Genomic DNA, 23,423 nt, shown 5'->3' with positions numbered 1-23,423 from the left:
AATCTTACCAATCAGTAAATGAACAATGAGCTCAGTACTTTCCCCACTATACCACACAGAAGCTAAATTGAACCTTTCTAATCATAATAGCAGTAAGGAAAAATTCTTTGGGCTGTCAAAGGGAGCAAAGATACAGATAAATCAAAAGATTATTTTTGTTAGACTTAAACATTTAAGCTTTCCAACATTTATCTATGAATTATCAATGGTGGGGTTTTTTAATGTAAAGAGAAGCAATATCCATCTTTATACAAAGCCCCTACTTTCATATATCTTTAAATTTCTGGCCGGGCGCAGAGGCTCACACTTGTAATCTCAGCACTTTGGGAGGCCAAGGCAGGTGGATCACCTGAAGTAAGGAGTTCGAGATCAGCCTCGTCAACATGGTAAACCGTCTCTACTAAAAATACAAAAATTAGCTGGCTGTGGTGGCGGCCACCTGTAATCCCAGCTACTCGGGAGGCTGAGACAGGAGAATGGCTGGAACCCGGGAGGCAGAGGTTGTCGTGAGCAAAGATTGTGCCATTGCACTCCAGCCTGGGTGACAAGAGTGAAATTCTGCCTCAAAAACAAACAAACAAACAAAATCCTAAATGTTTACTTCTGGAAATTATTTGTCAATATCTAAACCTCTTGATAGCAGGCAACTAAATAAGACAGAAACACAACCACACCTTGTTTCTAAAGGTGATTATTTTGAGCATTAACAACAGCACTCAGAAAGTGTCATTCACTTAAAATCTCATTGGTCTACCTCCTCTTCCAACTCTGTATTTCCTTTCTTATATAACTTTTCAAAACTATTTTTACTACTCCAATGAATCCAGTAACAGCCAACACTGACTGTACCTCAAGTACAACATGTATAACTGTGTCTCTTCCAAATTAGGTTAGGTACTAATACCAAATGGCCAAGAGAAAGTAGAAGCAAGGGCATTCTAAAGAGAGCAGCAGGAACAAAGACAGGAAAGCAGAGAGGATATCCTTAATTGCAAGAGATAAAAATTATCAAAAACGAGACTGGATAAAAGCTATATGATACAAATCAATTTTCAAGCAGGACCATATGTTCAATGAAGTTGTATGCACATATATAAAATTTAGATTTAAAGAAAGCAGAATTGAATAGTTTACAAGTCTAGCAATAGTGCTGTTGTATATCTTTCAGTTAAATGGATCCTAGTATACTAAAATGGGCTCTCAGTAGGTAGACATATGAACAAAGAAGTATTTAAAATACTATATTTTCCTTAGAGCCTATATATATCTCAACCCTAAGGAGATCATGGAATCTGACAAAGACTCAGATGCCCCTCCTTGATGTGAGTATCATGAAAACCTGTAAGCCAGTGTTTCTCAAACTCTAGCACTCACCAGAATCATCTGAAGGGTTTGTTAAAACATAGGGTACTGGGCCTGATCATCAGTTTCTGATCCAGTAGATTTGGGGTGGGGCTTGTTAATGTGCATTTCTAACATGTTCCCAAGTGATGTTGGATCATGTTTAGAGAAATACTGCTCTAAACCCACAGTCTTTGCTCTAAAACATTATAAACTTTACTTGTGGTAACTGTGAAATACACTGAACTTTAAAAAATCCGTAAACCTTTAAGGTTCTCAGGCTTCAATAATCTTAAAGATAGCTAATGAAAAGCAAATGTATCTAAAAGTTCAGAAGCAACCCAAGCACCATAACCTCCTTTGTTTGGAGCTCTCCAAAGTTCTGACCTAGCTTCCAACCTCAGCTTAAACATGTACTAAAAGATCCTGAATGCTGACACCTAGGACTCCTCACGTTGAATCCTCCAGACTTCCAAGAATTATAAAACTTGGCTGCAGATCATATGCACAACTCCCACCTCTACCAATTGACAACTCAAGAAAATGAAGTGCAGAAAAGTTCAAAGCCATATTCTACAAGGTAATGGAATCCAAGACTATTGACTAATTTAATATTTTTAAAGCTCCAGGTGCATGCCATAATCAAGATTATTCCTAGACTTTTTGCTGACTAGCTAACTACAGTCCTTTCCTCCTTTGCAAAATTCACATTTTATATAAACAACAAATATTACTGGCCAAAATTAGTGGTAATGATGACAACTATGAGAATCACAGGCCGTAGGAATGGGCAACTGGATACTGTACATCTTTCAGGGAAGGATTTTCATAATTATAGAGAGGACAGAACCTAATGATATTAGACAGAACCTAGGGGATACAAGAATATATATATATATAATTATTTTAAAAGGCAGTTGTGTAAAGATAATGACCCTTTTATTCTCCCTCTAACTCTGCATTTTCTTAGTTTTTTCTTTCTTCAGATTTTCCATCCCTTGTTGCTTTATAACAACCAAATAGAAAACTGGGTGAAGGACAGTAACAGTTCAGAAGGTAAAAATGCAAATGGCTCCTAAATAGATGAAAAGATACCCAACCTCATTCTTAACATGAAATCTAAACTAAAATGATCCTGAGAGAAATTCAAATAAAGTCTGGGTTTAGTTAATAATAATGTACCAACATTATTTCCTAGTTCTGACAAAGGTAATGCAAGACGTCACGTTAAAGGAAACTAAAACTGGATGAGACGTATAGATACAGGAACTATCTACACTACCTTTGCCACTCTTCAGTAAATCTAAAAATTTTCCAAAATAAAAGGCTTATTAAAAAAATACTACTCTGAGGTATATAATTTTTCACCTGTCAGATTAGCAAAATTTCAAAACTAAAAGCAGTCTTTTGATAGGGTGTAGGAAAACAAGTACTCTTGTACAAGCTAGTACAAAATGGTATAACTCCTATAGAGTGATTTGGCAACTTCTGTAACAGATACCATCACACCTCTATAAAATTCTATTTGTTCATGGTTATCCATTATTCACCATGAACTATTTGCAACACATAACAAAAAGAAAACAATCCAAGTTTGCTCTTTTTTTTTTTTTTGAGACAGAATCTCGCTCTGTGGCCCAGGCTGGAGTGCAGTGGCATGATCTCGGCTCACTGCAAGCTCCGCCTTCCGGGTTCACGCCATTCTCCTGCCTCAGCCTCCCGAGTAGCTAGGACTACAGGCGCCTGCCACCACATCCGGCTAATTTTTTGTATTTTTAGTAGAGATGGGGTTTCACTGCGTTAGCCAGGATGGTCTCTATCTCTTGACCTCATGATCTGCCTGCCTTGGCCTCCCAAAGTGTTGGGATTACAGGCATGAGCCACCGCGTCTGGCCTTTTGTTAAAAAAGAAAAAAGAGAAAAGGCCTCACTTTGCCACCCAGGCTGCAGTGCAGTAGCACGATCATGGCTCACTGTAACCTCGACATCTTAGGCTCAAGTGATCCTTCCATTTCAGCCACCCAAATAGCTGGGACTACAGACATATACCATCACACCTGGCTAACTTTTTAGTTTATGTAGATGGGGTCTCACTATATTGTCTGGTCTGGTCTTGAACTTCTGGCCTCACGTCTAGGCCTCCCAAAGTGCTGGGATTACAAGTATGAGCTCTGTGCCCAGCACTAAGTTTGCTTTTTCTAGGAAATTGGATAATAAACGAGCACACCTAAACAATGGACTATTATGCAGTGATTTAAAAAAAATGAGAACATATGTACATATTAATATGGGATATTTTGAGACTATATTCTTAAGCAAAAAAAAAAAAAAAAAAAACAAAAACAAAAACGAAAAACCCAAAACAACAGCAAGGTGCTTTTTAAAAAGCATACAGATATAAGAGAAGGTTTAAAAATACACTTTCTTGGCAGGGTGTGGTGGCTCCTGCCTGTAATCCTAGTATTTGGGGAGGCTGAGGTGGGAGACTGCTTGAACCTAGGAGTTCAAAACCAGCCTGAGCAACATGGTAAGCTCCTGTGATGCCAGCTGTTGGGGAGGCTCAGGCAGGAGGATCACTTGAGTGCAGAACGTTGAGGCTGCAGTGAGCCATGAGTGATCACCAGGTGATGAAATGAGTGAGACTCTGTCTCAAAAGAGAAAAGAAACGAATACAAATTCCTATGTGCTTGAAACCCTAAAATAACACATGAACTAATAAAAGTGCTCACTTATAAAGGAGGGGTGGTTGGAGTGGAAAGTGTATAGGAGTGAGTTTATTTTTATACACTTTTCTTTTGAAATCATTTGAATGCATTATCTTTTTAAATAAAACAAGATCGTGTTATTTTGTGAATCTAGAGACAATTTTGGGTTTTAAAAAATATTCTGGATCAGCGATCCCTCTGTATCATGAGAGATTCTCCCACATTTTCTGTTCCAATCTACTAATCTTTCTCATTCACTCTCAACAAGTATAGAATGAAAGCAAGAAGTTTTACTCACATCTGTGTTCAGGCAATACCCTAGCTTAACCAGTAAAAACTAATGTTAAAATAACATTATATATACAAAAAAAGAAATTCCACTAAGAACATCTAATGGTATAAAATAATAAATATGTCACAGAAAGTGAACATATCTTCATAGGCCACTACATGGTAAGGATCTTGAAAAGTTAAATAACAGTATTTATTTTTTAACTGAGTTGTTGTTTTAATGTTCGCAAGGAAGTGAATGGACAAAGATATAAACTCAGTATACAGAAGACATCAGAAATATTTGAAACAGTAGTCTTTGGATTTTGAAACTACAGTGATTTAAACAGTATGGAATTGGCATACAGACAGACATATAAACCAACGGAACAGAACAGAAACCCCAGAAATAAACCCTGACATATATGGTCAAATGATTGACAAGGATACCATGACTACACAATGGGAAAAGGACAGTCTCTTCAACAAATGAGCTGGGGAAACTGAATATCCACATGCAAAAGAATGAAGCTGGATCCTTACCTTATATTTAAAAATCAACCTCAAATGGATTAAACACCTAAATGTAAGACACAAAATTATAAAACTCCTAGAAGAAAATATAGGAAGAAAGACTTCATGACATTGAATTTGACAGTGGTTTCTTGAATATGACACTAAAGCATCGGTAACAAAGAAAAAACAGATAAATGACATTACATCAAACTAAAAAACTTCTTCAGGGCAAAGGAAACAATCAACAGACCGAAAAGGCAACTTTATGGAACGGGAAAAATATTTGCAAATCATGTAGTGGATAAACAATTAATATCCAAATACATAAAGAACTCCTAAAACTCAAAAACAAAAAATGCAAAAATAAATAAATAAATAAACCCAAAAACAAAAACCCAAAAGCAAAAATTTAAAGATTTTTTAAATGGGCAAAGGATCTAAAGAGACAGGTCTTCAAAGAAGATATACATACTCAACTCTTTTGAGGTATGAAAAAAAAAATTCTTTAAGTATTAAAAAAACAACAACGATCTACAAATGGCCGGCATATAAAAAGATGCTCAACATCAGTAATCATCAGGAAAATGCAAATCAAAACCAGAATGAGACATCAACTCCCACCTGTTAGGATGGTCACTATAAAACTAACAGAAAATTACACATGTTGGCAAGGATCTGGAGAAAGTGGAACTGTGCACTGTTGGTAAGAATGTAACTAGTGTACTACTGTCCATGGTACAGCCCTTATGAAAAACAGTAGTTTCTGAAAAAATTTAAAATAGAACTACCATATGATCCAGCAATCTCACTTCTGGGTATATATCCAAAAGAACTGAAAACAAGACCTTGAAGAGACGTGTGCACATCCATGTTCATTACAGCATTATTCACAATGGCTAAGAAGAGGAAGCAACCCAAATGTCCATGGGCCAATTAACGGTAAAAAAAAAAAAAGATGGTACATACACACAACAGACTATTATCAGTCTTAAAGGAAATCTTGTTTACAACATGGATGAATCTTGAGGACATTATGCTAAATGAAATAAGCCAGCCACAAAGAGACAAAAATACTGCATGATTCCACATACATGATGTATCCAAAGTAGTCAAATTCTTAAAAACAAAAAGTAGAAAGGTGGTTGCCAGGGGCTGGAGAGTATCAGGAGGTTGTTCAATGGGTATACATAGTTTAAGTTTTACAATATGTAAAAATTTTAGAGACCTGTTGTACAACAATGTGACATAGTTAAACTATATACCTGTAATGTACATTTAAAAACTGTTAAGAAGGTAAATTTATGTTATGTATATTTTACCACAATAAGACATTAAAAAAAACCACATGTGAAACTGAATCATGTCACGAGGAAACAAGTATACCCAAATTGAGGAACTTTTGACAAAATAACTGGCCTGTACTCTAAAAATGTCAGTGGCATGAAGAACAAAAAGACTCAGCAGTAGACTGAAGAGACATGGTAAGTAAAGGCAATGCATTATTTGGGATTTTCCTTCACTGCAAAGGACATTATTCGGACAATTATTAAATTACGCACGAGGTCAACAGATTGTACTGTATCAATGACAACTAACTGATTTTGATAACAATGCTGTGGTTATATAAAAGAATTCTGCGTTTTTAAAAACCATACACTGAAGTACTCAGAAGTAAAGAAGCATAACATTTGCAACTTACTCTAAAAGGGTTCAGAATGAAAATAATGGTGAGGAGAAAGAGGCTGACACAGAGAGGAGTGATATAGAGAAAGAGTTAAAAAAACAGAAAGCAAATATTGTTAAGTGTTAATATTTAATGAATCATGGAGAACAGTAGACAGAATTCATTATATTATTCTTGAAACTTCTCTATAAACTGGAAAGAAGGTCAAATTTTTAAAATTTAATTAAAATACTCTCAAAATAAAAAGCAAAACAAAATGTTTAAACACAACTTTCTCAGAACCTATCTCTTGTATTCTAATATAAATCTATGCCAACTCTAAGACATAAAGATTCTTAAAGATTGAATTCTGTATTCCAAAAAATTAGAAAAATTCATCAGTATTTCAATTTCTCTTAACACTATATACCAAATATTACTAGAACAAGGCCAATGTAATCAAAGAGCTGAAAAATATTTCCTGCCCCCAACCACCCAATAAAGAAGAGGTGAATTTGCAGCTAGGGTCTCACTCCTTAACTATAACCTTATTCTTCCAGTGCTATCCATGTTCGCTTCAAAACAACCTATCTGACATTATAATTCTAGATCCTTCAGAAATGGTTCCAACAGTCAGTGGACTAAAATTCCCAAACTCCCCATATGACATCTTGACCAACGTTCCTGCTTCAATATCATCAATGACTAAAAATTCACTAGAAACATCTCCCAAAAGAGTGGCCAGATACTGTCAGTTACTATACAAAAAATAAAATTCTTGACTGAGGCTGGAGATAAAAAATGACTTTATATCATGAAAACTGAGCTTATATATAGTGGGTCAACTAACACTGGTGAATGAATGAGCTGCAATATTCTCCAATTATTTCCAATTTTTTAAACTATTGCCTTAAATTGTTTATATTTCAGAACAGAATACAAAACCTACTCAGATCATTTTGCTTTCACTGAGGTGAAGATAAAACGAGATTTTTCTTTAAAAAAAGAAAAATTAATTTGTTAACGAATACAAAGTTACAGCTAGATAGGTGGCATAAGTCTTAGTGTTCTATAGCACTGATGGATAACTGAATGCTCCCCACAAAGAAATGATAAATGCTTGAGATGGTGGACATGTTATTATCCTGATCTGGTCACTAACATTTATATGTACTACATCACAATGTAGCTCATAAATGTGTACATTATATCTATTAAAACTTGTAAAAGTTAAAAATTATAAAACAAAAAATTGAGAAAAATTTATTTTTTAAAAAATAAATAAGTTATTATCTTAATCCTTATGGATCATACATATTCCAATAAAAATAAAGAAAACATTTGAGGAACTCTTCTCTGAAACTGTCTTCAGAATAAGATTATAAATTGCATAAAAGAGCCCTACATTTTACAGTCAAAAACTTCTTTAAAACCAAAATAATATCTAAGTTATTGACCATACTTGGCTCTGAATGGATTTTCTGAAATTAAAGTCCATTCTGTCAAAAGACAAATATTACTACTGAAGACATTTTTAAAACACTAAAAATTCCACAAGAGATTTTTGAAGTTTTTTTTTAAATAAATCTCTAAGAATTAAAAAGACAAAGCTACAAATGCAAACAAGGTTATCAACGATAAACCCTCTAGAAAGTTATAAATCCAATTGTTTCAATCAGAAGAAATTTAAGTTACTATAGATCAACCTCAAAAATTATGCAACCAATAAAAAATTACAGAGACAACGATATGGAAAAAAGTCTAAACACTGGGTGAAAAAAAGCTGAAAACAAAATTGTTAAGTAAGACTTCTGGTTTCCAGGTAGGTACGTAAGAAACTTAGAAGTTGCCACCCCATCTTAACAACATGTAAAAAGCTGAACAAACTGAAAATAAACAACACTTAAATCTGTGAGGTCACAGGGCACACTCAAAAAAAATCACACTCAAAACTGGAGACAGAGGTGAATACACAGAATCACAACTTAAGGGAACAGAAACCCACTAGCAGAAACCTTCCTGAAAACCAATGGGGGAGAGGAAGGAGGGCTGGAAAACCTAAACTGTAATTGACTCAGTATGGCTAATTCTGAGAGATTAAAAACTCCAGGCATCCCAGTCACTGGGAAGCCCTTACACTTTTGTGAGTATCACCTTTCAAGAACTCAACCATGTTCTCACAGTGAATACTTAAGGAAAAAATATCTTTGTGTTTCCAGAAAGGTAAGCATTTTGAAATGTGCCAGAGCATTCTGTTTTTAACAATGCCTGCAATCAAGAGAAACAATTTTATCAGAGTATAATCTGCTTTTTTTCTTAAACTTTTATTTTAGGTTCAGGGCTACAATGTGTAGGTTATTAGGTAAATTGCATCTCATGGGGGTTTGATATACAGACTATTTTATCCCCCAGGTAATATGCACAGTACCCAATAGATAAGTTTTTCGATCCTTTCCCTCCTTCCATCCTCTACCCTCAAGGAGGTCCCAGTGTCTCTTGTTCCCTTCTTTGTATCCATGTGTTCTCAATGTTTAGGTCCCACTTATAAGTGAGAACACGCAGTATTCGGTTTTCTGTTCCTGTCTTAGTTTACTTAGGATAATGGCCTCTAGCTCCATCCATGTTGCTGCAAAGGACATGATCTCGTTCTTTTATGGCTATATGTGTATATGTATCATGTATATGTACCACATTTTCTTTATCCAGTTCACTGTTGATAGACATTTAGGTTGACTCCATGTCTTTGCTGCTGTGAATAGTGCTGCAATGAACATATATGTGGATGTGTATTTATGGTAGAACGATTATAATTCTTTGGGTATATACCCAATAATGGGACTGCCGGGTTGAATGGTAATTCTGCTTTGAGTTCTTTGAGAAATCGCTACACTGCTTTCCACAATGGCTGAACTAATTTACATTCCCACCTGCAGTGCATGAGCATTCCCTTTTCTCTGCATCTCACCAGTATCTGTTATTTTTTGACTTTTTAATAATAGCCTTTCTGACTGGTGTGAGATGGTACCTCATTGTGGTTTTGATTTCCATTTCTCTAATGATTAGTGATGCATTTTTTCATATGCTTGTTAGCTGTGTGTATGTCTTCTGCTTGGGTTTTATCAAAGCCTATCAGACCTGGGGGAAGGAAAAAGATGAGTCCAGCTGCCTCTAGTCTTCCATGCAGGAGAAGAGAAATACCCAACTCCAGCCTCCTCTAGCCAGCCTGTCTCACCCTAAGGGGGAAAAACTGAGAAGCACTGGTGAAGTTCACAGTCCAGAGACAGAGGCTCATCAAAAGACAGACCTCATCACGAAACTATAAAATCTCACCCCACAAAACACACCAAAAAACCGCATCATTAAAGTCCTGTATTTGTGCAGTTCCCTTTACCCAGTTACACCATGTCCACCTTTCAAGAAAAATTATAAGACATACTAAGCAGCTAAGCAAACATCAGAATCAGAGTCAGATATGACAAAAATGCTTTCCAACCAGGAATTTCAGAAAACTATAATATACTTAAGGCTTTAATGGAAAAAACACAACATGCAAAAACAGATGAATAATATAAGAAGAGAGATGAGAATTCTAAAACAAACAAAAAACAGAAAAAGAAACAAAGATAAAAATTACTATTTAATATAATAGAAATGTATCTGCAGGGCTCAATAGTAGACTGGACACAGCTGACAGAAGAATCTTGGAGCCTGGGAATATGATATGACAACAGAAACTTCCAAGACTGAAAAGCAAAGCAAAAAAAAAAAAAAGAATAAAACAGAATAGACTACTACTAAATATGCATAATGCAAATTCTGAGAAAGGAACAGAAGCAATATATGAAGTACCAATGACTGAGAATTTCTCCAAATTAATGTCAGGCACCAAACCACAGATTCAGAAAGCTCAAACAACACCAAGGAGGATAAAAGTCAAAACGAAAACAAACAAAACCACCCTATACCTAGGCATATGATATTCAAACATCAGAAAATCAAAGGTAAAGAAAAAACCTTGAAAGAAGCCAAAGGGGGAAAAACACCTTAGCTACAAAGGAGCAAAGATAAAGTATCACATCAGATACTCCTCAGAAATCATGGAAGAAAGAATAGCATGGAGTGAAATAATTCATGTATTGAGTTAAAAAACAAACAAAAACCTACAAACCTAAAATTCTGTATTCTGTGAAATTACCCTTCAAAAGTGAAGGAAAAATAAAAACTTTCTCAGACAAACAAAAATTGAGGACTTTGTTGCCAGTAGACCCGCCTTATAAGAAATCTTAAAAGTAGTTCTTTAGAGAGGAGAAAAATGATATTGGTTAGAAACTCAGATCTACATAAACATAGGAAGAGTACTGGGGAGAAAGGATAAAACAAAAACTTTTATTTTTCTTACTGTTAATTATCTAACTGACAACAGTTTGTTCAAAACAATAGGAACAATATATTCAATTATGTATGCTTACATATATAAGCATTTTACTTACACATAGCATACAGACAGATATAGACATGCATTGCTTAATGAAGTTGAAACATTCTGGGGACAGGGCCAAGACAGGCGATTAGAAGCAGCTGCAGTCTGTGGTGCTCATGGAGAGGAATGAAAGGGGCAAGTGAATACTGCACCTTCAACTGAAATAATCCAGGTAGTCACATTGGGACTAATCAGGGAAACAGCTCGACCCACAGGGAGCGAGGAAAAGCAGGGTGGCGCGACGGCCCATCTGGGAGCAACACGAGCCAAGGGAACCCCCATCCCCAGCCAAGGGAAGTGACGAGTGATTATGCGACCCAGGGAAACAACGCTTCTCCCACGGATCTTTGCAACCCGGAGATCAGGAGATCCCCTTGTGAGTCCACGCCACCAGGGCCTTGGGTCCAACACACTGAGCTGCGTGGAGTCTCAGCAGAGCAGCTGTTTAGGCATGCATAGAGACCCAGGAGCTTTATATACTCCAGTCCTGGGATCTCCAACCAACGTGTCTGCAACTCAGACAAGGCAGGCGGTTCACATACACCCCAAAGGAGGGGGTAGAATCCAGAAAGTTGAGCAGCCTTGTTCTGTGGGCCCACTTCCATGATACCTCACAAGATAAGACCCACTGGCTTGGAATTCGAAGCAGCCACCAGCAATAGGCTGTGCGGAGACGCCAGCACCATCTCTGCTGTTTGGTCAACACAGCTGTTACAGCCTGCGGACCCTGGAGAGTCCAAATGATCTGGACTAGAAAGGGTCCCCCCAGTAGCACAACACAGCGGCTTTGCAAGATAGTGACCAGATTGCTTCTTTAAGTGGAGCTCAGATCCATTCCTCCTCACTGGGTGGGACCTCCCAGCCAGGCCCTCCAGCCATGACCTGACAGAGCTCTTACCTTTCTTACCTGTCCCTGGGACAAAGTGTCCAGGAGAGGGGAGGGCTGCTACCTGGGCAGAGGCAGTTCCCTAACATGACACAGCCGTTTTTTTAAGGCATGGCCAGACTGATTCTGTAAGCAGAACCCCCAATCGACTCCTCCTTGTGGGGCGGGTCCTCCCAGCCGGAGCCTCTAGTCACCACCCATGTTCTATGGGCCGAAAGAGCTCCAATTTCTCCCTGGGATGGAGTGCCTGAGGAGTGGGGCAGGCTGCCACCTTAGCCGTTCGGGCTCCTCAGTCAGTTCAGCCAGTGGGGTTTGCAGGTTTGCAGAGCCCAGATCAAATGGTGGCTAAAGGGATCACCAACACAGCAGAGCTGCTATAACAAAAAGCAGCCAAACTGTTGCTTTAAGTGGGTCCCTGATCCCATTCCTCCTAACCGAGTGAAAACTCCCAACTGGGGTCTCCAACCACTCCTACAGGCACGTTCAGGTGGCAATAGGTCAGTATCCTCCTGGGATGGCGCTTCCAGACATCTTTGCTGTTTTGTAGGCTTCACTGGTGATACCTCCAGGTACAGGAAGAACCAGAGCAAATGGGGTTTGGAGTGGACCTCCAGCAAACTGCAGCAGCCCTACAGAAGCGTGACCAGATTATTAAAAGAAAAACAAACAGAAAACAACAACAAAGAAAAACCACAAAATACCTACCCAAAGGTCAGCAACCTCAAAGATCAAATGTAGATAAACCCACAAAGATGAGAAAGAATCAATGCAAAAACACTGAAAACTCAAAAGGTCAGAGTGTCCTTTTCCTCCAGATGACCACAATATCTCTCAAGCAAGGGCTCAGAACTGGGCTGACACTGAGATGGCTGAAATGACAGAAGTAGGCTTCAGAAGGTGGGTAATAATGAAGTTCACTGAGCTAAAAGAACATGTTTTAACCCAATGCAAAGTAGCTGAGAATCATGGTAAAACTATGCAGGAGGTGATAACCAGAATAGCCAGTTTAGAGAGGAAGATAAATGATCTGACGGAGTTAAAAAACACGACACGAGAACTTCACAATGCAATCACAAGAATTAATAGCAGAACAGACCAAGGAGAGGAAAGAATCTCAGAGCTGGAAGACTGGCTTTCTGAATTAAGACAAGCAGACGAGACTAGAGAAAAAAGAAGGAAATGGAATGAACAAAACCTCTGAGAAATATGGGATTATGTAAACAGACTGAATCTACAACTGATTGGGTTACCTAAAAGTGATGAGGAGAGTTGGAACCAAGTTGAAAAACATACTTCAGGATACCATTCAGGAGAACTTCCCCAACTTACCAAGACAGGCCAACATTCAAATTCAGGAAATGCAGAGAACCCCAGTAAGATACTCCATGAGAAGATCATCCCCAAACACATAATCATCAGATTCTCCAAAGTCAAAATGAAAGAAAAAATATTAAGAGCAGCCAGAGAGAAGGGCCAGGTCACCTACAAGGGGAAGCCCATCAGATTAACGGACCCCTCAATGGAAATCCTACAAACCAGAAGAGACTGGGGATCAATATTCAACATTCTTAAAGAAAAGAATTTCCATCCCAGAATGTCATATTGGGCCAAACTAAGCTTCATAAGTAAAGGAGAAATAAGATCCTTTTCAGACAAGCAAATGCTGAGGGAATTCTTCATCATCAGGCCTGCCTTGCAAGAGCTCCTGAAGGAAGCACTAAATATGGAAAGGAAAAACAGTCACCAGTCGCTACAAAAACACACTGAAGTACACAGACCAGCCCCAATGAAGCAAGCATATAAACAAGTCTGCAAAATAACCAGCTGGCATGATGACAGAATCAAATCCACACATAACAATTCTATCTTTAAATGTAAATAGACTAACTGCCCCAATTAAAAGACACAGAATGGCAAGCTGGATAAAGAATCAAGACCCATTGGTATGCTATCTTCAAGGGACCCATCTCACATGCAAAGACACACATAGGCTCAAAATAAAGAGACAGGAGACAATTTACTAAGCAAATGGGAAACAGAACGAAGCAGGGGTTGCAATCCTAGTTTTCGATAAAACAGACTTTAAACCAACAAAGATCAAGAAAGACAAAGAAGGGCATGACGTGATGGTAAAGCGTTCAATTCCACAAGAACAGCTAACTAATCTAAATATATATGTGCCCAATACTGGAGCACCCAGATTCATAAAGCAAGTTCTTAGAGATCTTCAACGAGACTTAGACTCCCACGCAATAACAGTGGGAGACTTCAACACCCCTAATGAAAATATTAGATCACAGAGAAAGACAATTAAAAGATATTCAGGACCTGAACTCAGCTCTGGATAAAGTAGACCTGACAAATACCTATAGAACTCTCCACCCAAAAACAACAGAATATACATTATTCTCATCGCTGCACGGCACTTAATTGAGTAAAATTGATCATGTAATCGGAAGTAAAACACTCCTCAGCAAATGCGAAAGAACTGAAAAAATAACAAACAGTCTCTCAGACCACAGCGCAACCAAATTAGAACTCAAGATTAAGAAATTCACTCAAAACCGCACAACTAACTACATGGAAACTGAACAACCTGCTCCCGAATCACTCTTGGGTAAATAATGAAATTAAGGCAGAAATCGAGAATTTCTTTGAAACTAATGAGAACAAAGATACAATGTACCAGAATCTCTGGGATGTAGCTAAAGCAGTGTTAAGCGGGGAATTTATAGCACTAAATGCCCACATCTAGAAGCTAGAAAGATCTCAAGTTAACAACCTAACAATACAACTAAAAGAATTAGAGGACCAAGGACAAACAGACCCCAAAGCTAGTAGTAGACAAGAAATAGTATCAGAGCTGAACTGAAATAGAGAGAAGAAAAACTCTTCCCAAAAAAAAAAAAAAAAAAAAAAAAAAACCAATGAATCCAGGAGTTGGTTTTTATTTTGAAATTAATAAGATAGACCACTAGCTAGGCTAATAAAGAAGAGAAAACAGAAGCATTCCGCCGCCGGCTTTGCTATGGCGGTTATTCCCCCAGATTCCTGGCAGCCACCCAACGTTTACTTGGAGACCAGCATGGGAATCATTGTGCTGGAGCTGTACTGGAAGCATGCTCCAAAGACCTGTAAGAACTTTGCTGAGGTGGCTCGTCGAGGTTACTACAATGGCACAAAATTCCGCAGAATTATCAAAGACTTCATGATCCAAGGAGGTGACCCAACAGAGACAGGTCGAGGTGGTGCATCTATCTATGGCAAACAGTTTGAAGATGAACTTCATCCAGACTTGAAATTCACGGGGGCTGGAATTCTCACAATGGCCAATGCGGGGCCAGACACCAATGGCAGCCAGTTCTTTGTGACCCTTGCCCCCACCCAGTGGCTCGATGGCAAACACACCATTATTGGCTGAGTGTGCCAGAGCATAGGAATGGTGAATCACATGGGAATGGTAGAAACAAACTCCCAGGACCGCCCTGTGGATGATGTGAAGATCACTAAGGCATACCCTTCTGGGTAGACTTGCTACCCTCTTGAGCAGCTCTTCTGAGATAGCCCCAGCTTCCAAATGACATAGAATGACATGTAATGCTAAACTTCATTTTGGCTTTGCAAATCATGAAGCTTAGGAGGCCTGGGGTCTTGGGTGAGTTAGAGATGGAAGTACATTTTAATAGGATGCTTCCTTTCTCTTCCCCCAGTGCCTAGGTTGCCAGAGCATTTGCACAAATGCCCCTGTTTAGGTGACTACTTACTACACATGACTCATAATGCTGCTTCTTGTGCATGTCTGCTCTGATATACTTTGAACAATGTAGCAGACACTGTCATTTCTCAGTGGTTTTGCCTAACCAAACTTCTTCCTAAGCAGATTTGTATTCTGGCCTATACTGCAGTCCTTGATTGTTGACAGCCACAGAATTCCAAACCAAGTAGTGTCTATCAGCCCTTTTAACTCTGTGCACACCCTATTTCAGTCTTACATTTGTTATTCTAGGAAATGTATGCATCTCTCTATATATTTTCCCTCTCAAAACCAGAACATCAACACTGCTGTTTCTGACACTTCAGACATCCCACGCAAAGCCACATTGAATTTTTGCCAAATAAAAAATGCATCCAACAATCAAGTTTCTAAGAAGGTGTCAAGTGGGGAATAATAATGTATAATAATCAAGAAATTAATTTATTAAAAGGAAGCAGAAGCATTGACCATCTTTTTCCCAGAGAAGAGGAGAAATCTGTAGTGAGCAAAGGACAGACCATGAATCCTCCTTAAGAAGTAGTCCTCTCAGAAAGGAGAAGCGCCACTCAAGTTCTTTTAACCCAAGACTTTAGAGAAATTAGGTCCGAGATTTTTATATGTTCAGTTGTTTATGTATAAAAATAACTTTCTGGATTTTGTGGGGAGGAGTAGGAGAGGGAGGAAGTTAATACCTATGTAATACATAGAAACTTCCAAAATAAAATGCCATTGATGGTTGAAAAAAAAAAAAAAAAAAGAGAGAACAAACAAATATAATCAAAAATGATAAGCGGGGTATCACCACTGACCCCACAGAAATACAACCAACCATCAGAGAACACTATAAACACCTTTATGTACATAAACTAGAAAATCTAGAAGAAATGGATAAATTCCTGGACACATACACCCTCCAAAGACTGAACTAGGAAGAAACTGAATCCCTAAATAGACCAATAATGAGTTCTAAAGTTGAAGCAGTAATAAATAGTCTATCAACCAAAAAAAGCCCAGGACCAGACAGATTCACAGCTAAATTATACCAGAGGTAAAAAGAAGAGCTGGTACCATTCCTACTGAAACTGTTTCAAAAAACTGAAAAGGAGGGACTCCTCCCTAGTTCATTCTATAAGGCTTGCATCATCCTGATACCAAAACCTGGCAGAGATAAAACAAAAAAGAAAACTTCAGGCTAACATCTTTGGTGAACCTTGATGCAAAACTCTTCAACAAAATACTGGCAGACTGAATCCAGCAGCACATCAAAAACCTTATCTACCACAATCAAGCAGACTTCATGCCCGGGATGCAAGGCTGGTTCAATATATGCAAATTAATAAATGTGATTCATCACCTAAACAGAACTCAAGACAAAAAAATACATGATTATCTCAATAGATAGAGAAAAGGTCTTCAATAAAATTTAACATCCCTTCATGTATAAAAACTCTCAATAAACTAGGTATTCAAGGAACATACTTCAAAATAGTAAGAGTCATATATGACAAACCCACAGCCAATAACATACTGATTGGGCAAAAGCTGGAAGCATTCCCCTTAAAAATCAGCAAAGACAAAGATTGCATGCCCTCTCTCACCACTCCTATTCAACACAGAATTGGAAGTTCTGGCCAGGGCAATCAGGCAAGGGAAAGAAAGAAAGTGTATTCAAATAGAAAGAGAGGAAGTAAAATTATCTTTGTTTGCAGATAAAATGATTCTATTTCTAGAAAACCCCATTGTCTCAGCCCAAAAGCTTCTTAAGCCTATAAGCAACTTCAGCAAGGTTCATGATATAAAATGAATGTGCAAAAATTGTTGACCTGCCTATACACCAATAATAAGCAATCAGAGAGCCAAATCACGAATGAACTCACATTCACAATCGCCACACACACAAAAAAAAATACCTGGAAATACAGCTAATAAGGGAAGTGAGGGACCTCTTCAAGGAGAACTATAAACCACTGCTCAAAGAAATCAGAGAGGACACAAATAAATGGAAAAACATTCCATGTTCATGGGTGGGAAGAATCAATATTGTGAAAATGGTCACACTGCCCAAAACAATTTATAGATTCAATGCTATTCCCATTAAACTACCATTGGCATTCTTCACAGAATTAGAAGAAACTATTTTAAAATTCATATGGAACCAAAAAAGAGCCTGAGTAGCCAAGACAATCCTAAGCAAAAAGAACAAACCTGGAGGCATCATACTACCTGACTTCAAACTATGCTACAAGGCTATAGTAACCAAAACAGTATGATATTGGTACAAGAACAGACACACAGACGAGAACCCAGAAATAAGATCACATACATACAACCATCTGACCTCCAACAAGCCTGACAAAAACAAACAATGGGGAAAGAATTCCCTATTTAATAAATGGTGCTGGGAGAACTGGCTAGCCATATGCAGAAAACTGAAACTGGACCCCTTCCTTATACCAAAAACAAAAATCAATTCAAGATGATTAAAGATTTAAATGGAAAACCCAAAACTATAAAAACCCTAGAAGAAAATCTATGCAATACCATTCAGGATATAGGCATGAGCGAAGATTTCATGATAAAGATACCAAAAGCAACTGCCACAAAAGCAAAACTTGACAATTGGAATCTCATTAAACTAAAGAGCTTCTGCACAGCAAAAGAAACTATCACCAGAGTAAACAGACAACCTACAGAATGCGAGAAACTTTTTGCAATTTACCCATCTGACAAAGATATAATATCCAGCATCTACAAGGAACTTAAACAAATTTACCAGAAAAAAACCCATTAAAAGTGATCAAAGGACATGAACAGACACTTCTCCAAAGAAGACATTCATGCAGGCAACAAACATGAAAAGAAGCTCAACATCACTGATCATTAAACAAATGCAAATCAAAACCACCATGAGATACTATCTCACACCAGTCAGAATGGCGATTATTAAAATGTCAAAAAACAACAGATGCTGGTGAGGTTGTGGAGAAAAAGGAACGCTTTTACACTGTTGGTGGGAGTGTAAATTAGTTCAACCATTGTGGAAAACAGTGTGGCAATTCCTCAAAGACCTAGAGACAGAATTACCATTTGACTCAGCAATCCCATTACTTGGTATATACTCAAAGGAATATAAATCATTCTATTATAAAGATACATAAATCCATGTTCACTGCAGCACTCTTCACAATACCAAAGACATGGAATCAACCTAAATGCCCATCGATGACAGACTAACGCAAATGTGGTACATGTACACCACAGAATATTATGCGGCCAAAAAAAGGAATGAGATCATGTCCTCTGCAGGGACATGAATGGAGCTGGAAGCCATTATCCTTAGCAAACTAACACAGGAACAGAAAATCAAATACTGCATGTTCTCACTTAGAAGTGGGAGCTGAATGATAAGAACACATGGGGGTGGGAGGAGGGAGAGCATCTGGAAGAATAGCTAATGGATGCTGGGCTTAATACCCAGGTGATGGGATGATCTGTGCAGCTAATCACCATGGCACGTGTTTAACTATGTAAGAAACCTGCACATCCTGCACATGTACCCCTGAACTTAAAATCAAGAAATAAAAAAGAAACATTCTGACAAACGCATCTGTCAGATGATTTCATTCATTGTGGGAACATCATAGAGTGTACTTACACAAACCTAATGGTACAACCTACTACACACCTACGCTATATGCTGTAGCCTATTGTTCCCAGGCTACAAATATGTAGAGCATGCTAGTGTAGGCAACTGTGAACTAATGGGAAGTATCTTTGTATCTAAACATTAAACATGGATAAGGTACAGTAGAACTATAGTATAAAAGAAAAAAATGGTATATACTGTACAGGGCACACCATAAATATAGCTTACAGGATGACAAGTTGCCTGGGTAAGTTGAGGGGTGACTGAATGTAAAGGCTTAGGACATTACACTGTTGTAGACTATACTCAGGCTACACTAAACTTAAAAAAATATTTTTTCTTTAATAATAAATTAAACAGCTTACTGTACTTTTTCCCTTTATAAACTTTTACCTTTTTCAACTTTTTGTCTCTTTAATAACACAGCTTAAAACAGTATACAGCTGTACAAAATATTTTCTCTAAATTCTTATTCTATAAGCTTTTTCTTATTTGTAAATTTTTTGTGTCAAAAACTAAGACATAAACACACCCATTAGCCTAGGCCTACACTGGGTCGGGATCATCATTATCACTGTCTTCCATGTCTACATCTTGTCCCACTGGAAGCTCTTCAGGGGCAATAACTTGCATGAAGCTATTATCTCCTATAATAATGTCTTCTGAAATACCTCCTGAAGGACCTCAGGCTAGAAGTACTTTCTAAAATAATGATTAAAAGTATAGAATAGTAAATACATAAGCTAGTAACATATTTATTATCATTATCAAGTATTAGTACTGTGAATAATCGTTATTTATTCATTTATTGAGACAGGGTCTCCCTATGTTGCCCAGGCTGGTCTCAAACTCCTTGGCTCAAGGGACCTTCCTGCCTCATGCCTCCCAAAGTGCTAGGATTACGGGTATGAGCCACCATGGCACCTGGCCAGCATGCTATACTTTTCCTTTTCCATTTTTAGACAGGATCTCACAATGTTGCCCAGAGTGGAGTACAGTGGCGTGATCATGCTTCACTGTAACCACAAACTCCTAGTCTCAAGTAATCCTCCTGCTTCAGCCTACTGGGTAGCTAGGACTATAGGAATATATCACCACACCTGGCTATTGTTTTCATTTTTTGTAGAGACGGAGTCTCTGCCCAGGCTGGTCTCCAACTCCTGGCCCCAAGCAATCTTCCAGCCTCAACCTCCCAAAGTGTTGGGATTACAGGTGTGACCCACCACACCTGGCCTATATGTGCTATACTTTTATATGACTGGCAATGCAGATTTGTTTACACCAGCATCACCACAAACGTCTAAGTAATGCACTGTTCTACAACATTCCAATGGCTATGACATCACTAAGCAATAAGAATTTTTCAGTTCCATTATAATTGTGTATGTTGTTCATCGCTGATCAAAACATTGTTATGTGGCACATTGTGTGTGTGTCTGTGTGTCAAATGAATGAGAGCAATGATTATGAGGGACAGAAAGGAGGAATTTGAAATTTTTTATTATAAAGTACTTGTACAACCTGTGAAGCATTATAGTGCTACTTGCAAGTGGCCTTGGATTAACTGTAAATGTACAGTGTAAATTCTAGGGCACACACATACACACACACACACAAAGAAACAGTATGATAGATACGCTAAGAAAGGAGAGAAAATAGAAGCATAAAATTCTTAATTAAAAGCACAAAAAGTGTGGAAGACAAAACCAGAAACAAAGACCAAGGGCAACATATAGAAAACATTAACAAATATGGTAGATATTAATTAACCCAAGGAAATCAATAATCACTTTAAATATCAATGGTCTAAATACACCAACTGAAAGAGATGATCAGAGTGGAACAAAAACAAGACCCAAATTGTTATCTATAAGAAACCCACTTAAAATACAGACACACACAGATTAAAGTAAAGGAACAGAGAAAGATATACCATGCTTACACCAATCAAAACAAAGCCAGAGTAGCTATAATCACTTCAGACAGAGCAGACCTCACAGCAAGGAAAGTTATTAGGGATGAAGAGGCACATTACATAACGATAAGAGTTAATACTCCAAGAAGATATAACAATCCTTAATGTGTATGTGCCTAACAACAGAGCAACAAACTATGTGAGGCAAAAATTGATAGAACTGCTAGGAAAACCAGATGAATCCGCTTTTGTAGTTGGAAATTTTAATAGCCTTCTATCAGAAATGGACGGATACAGCAAGCAAAAAATCAGTAAGGACATACTCAAACTCAACAGCATCAGTCAACTGATCTAATTGGCATTTATAAAATACTTCACACAAAAAGAGCAGAACACACATTTTCTAAAACTCACATGGAAACATTCACCAGAAAGACCACATTCTGAACCACAAAAAAAAATAATAAATTTTATGAGAGTAGAAATGATATAAAATGTGTCCTAAGATCACAAAGGAACTAAAATAGAAATGAATAAACAAAAATATAGCTGGAAAATCCCAAAATACTTAGAATCCCAAGTATTTTAAATATGTTATTTAAAATAATACACGGATCGAAGAAAAAATCTCAAAAGAAATTTTAAAATATTCTGAACTGATTGAAAACAAAAATGTAACACCAAAATTTGTGGGACAGAGAAAAGTAGTGCTTAGAGAAAAATTTATAGGACTGACTGCCTATATTAGGAAAGAAGATCTAAAATCAATCATCTAAGTTTCCATTTTAGAAAACTAGAAGAGCAAATGAAATCCAAAGTAAGCAAAATAAGAAAAAAAGAGGAGAAATTAATCAAACTGAAAGCAGGAAATCAATAGAAAAAAAACAATAAAACCAAAAGCTGATTATTTAAAAAGATCAATAAAATCAATAAGTCTCTACCCAGTCTAAGACACCTGGATGTCAGTGGAGGAGTGTGTGTGTGTGTGTGTCCAGTCTAAGACACCTGGATGTCAGTGGAGGAGTGTGTGTGTGTGTGTGTGTGTGTCCAGTCTAAGACACCTGGATGTCAGTGGAGGAGTGTGTGTGTGTGTGTGTGTGTGTGTGTGTGTGTGTCCAGTCTAAGACACCTGGATGTCAGTGGAGGAACGTGTGTGTGTGTGCGCGTGCGCATGCACGGATACAGGAGGTATATGGGAACTCTCTTTTTATTTTTTGAGATGGGGTCTCACTCTGTTGTCCAGGCTACAGTGCAGTGGTACGACCATAACTCATTGCAGCCTCAAACTCCTGGGCTCAAGTGATCTTCCTGCCGCAGCCTCACAAGTAGCTGGGACCACGAGCATGCACCACCACGGCCAGCTAACTTGTGCTGAGATTACATGCGTGAACCATCTCACCCAGCAGAACTCTAATTTTTGCTTAATTTGGCTAAACCTAAAGCTGCTCTAAAATATAAAGCACATTAGTTTTTTAAAATTATATATACACACTGATTTTAACTATAAACAAATATATATTTGGGCCAAAAAAGTATACTCATTAAACAGAAATATATTAAAATAAATTATTTAAAATGTCATTTATTAAATAAAATGTATTAATTTTAAAATTTAGAAAATAGAAATCCTTTTGTTTCAAGCCTCTAACTTTTAAATTTAAAAAATTATACTTTCATAACGCATGAAAACTAGAAAGAAAAAAACTTCCATCATTTGGTTAATCATGTATCTCTCCAGAGACACTACAGCTACAATGTCATTCAGCTCATAAGCCCAGTGATATTACTCTGAAAGAAATAACACTCATCTGAACAAACATCTGGGAAATATCTTCTAAAATTTCAGTTACGAAATCTCATTGCTAACCTTCATAACTTCATATCTTAACACAGTTCAACATAATTTACATAATTAAGTTTAAATAGTGTTTTGTTTTGTTTTGTTTTTTGCTATGATTTCGAGCTAAAGCTACTTTCACAGGCCTCTCAGGTGTTTGCTTTTGTAAATATCAAGTTGAACTCATATTAATGATCAACTAACTGCCTTTGCTACACGCCTCCCTTCAAAGAGAAAAGTGAATTATATATATATTTTTTTATTATTATTATACTTTAAGTTCTAGGGTACATGTGCACATGTAGGTTTGTTACATATGTACACATGCGCCATGTTGGTTTGCTGCACCCATTAACTTGTCATTTACATTAGGTTTTTCTCCTAATGCTATCCCTCCCCCAGTCCCCCACC

The 23,423-nt window shown here is 37.6% G+C and overlaps 1 protein-coding gene and 1 pseudogene across 2 annotated transcripts in view; one reads left to right on the top strand and one right to left on the bottom strand.

Annotated features, from left to right (window-relative positions):
- The window catches only part of LOC105492696 (enhancer of polycomb homolog 2), a 142,472-nt gene that overhangs the window by 55,686 nt on the left and 63,363 nt on the right, over window positions 1-23,423 (bottom strand). The gene's annotated exons all lie outside the window — the stretch shown is intronic.
- On the top strand, window positions 14,869-15,402 carry LOC139357107 (peptidyl-prolyl cis-trans isomerase-like 1 pseudogene; annotated as a pseudogene).

The sequence above is a fragment of the Macaca nemestrina genome, chromosome 11 (genome assembly GCF_043159975.1).
Source record: "Macaca nemestrina isolate mMacNem1 chromosome 11, mMacNem.hap1, whole genome shotgun sequence".
NCBI lineage: Eukaryota > Metazoa > Chordata > Mammalia > Primates > Cercopithecidae > Macaca > Macaca nemestrina.
The sequence above is the reverse complement of the archived record's forward strand: the minus strand, read 5'-3'. Positions and strand labels throughout refer to the sequence as shown.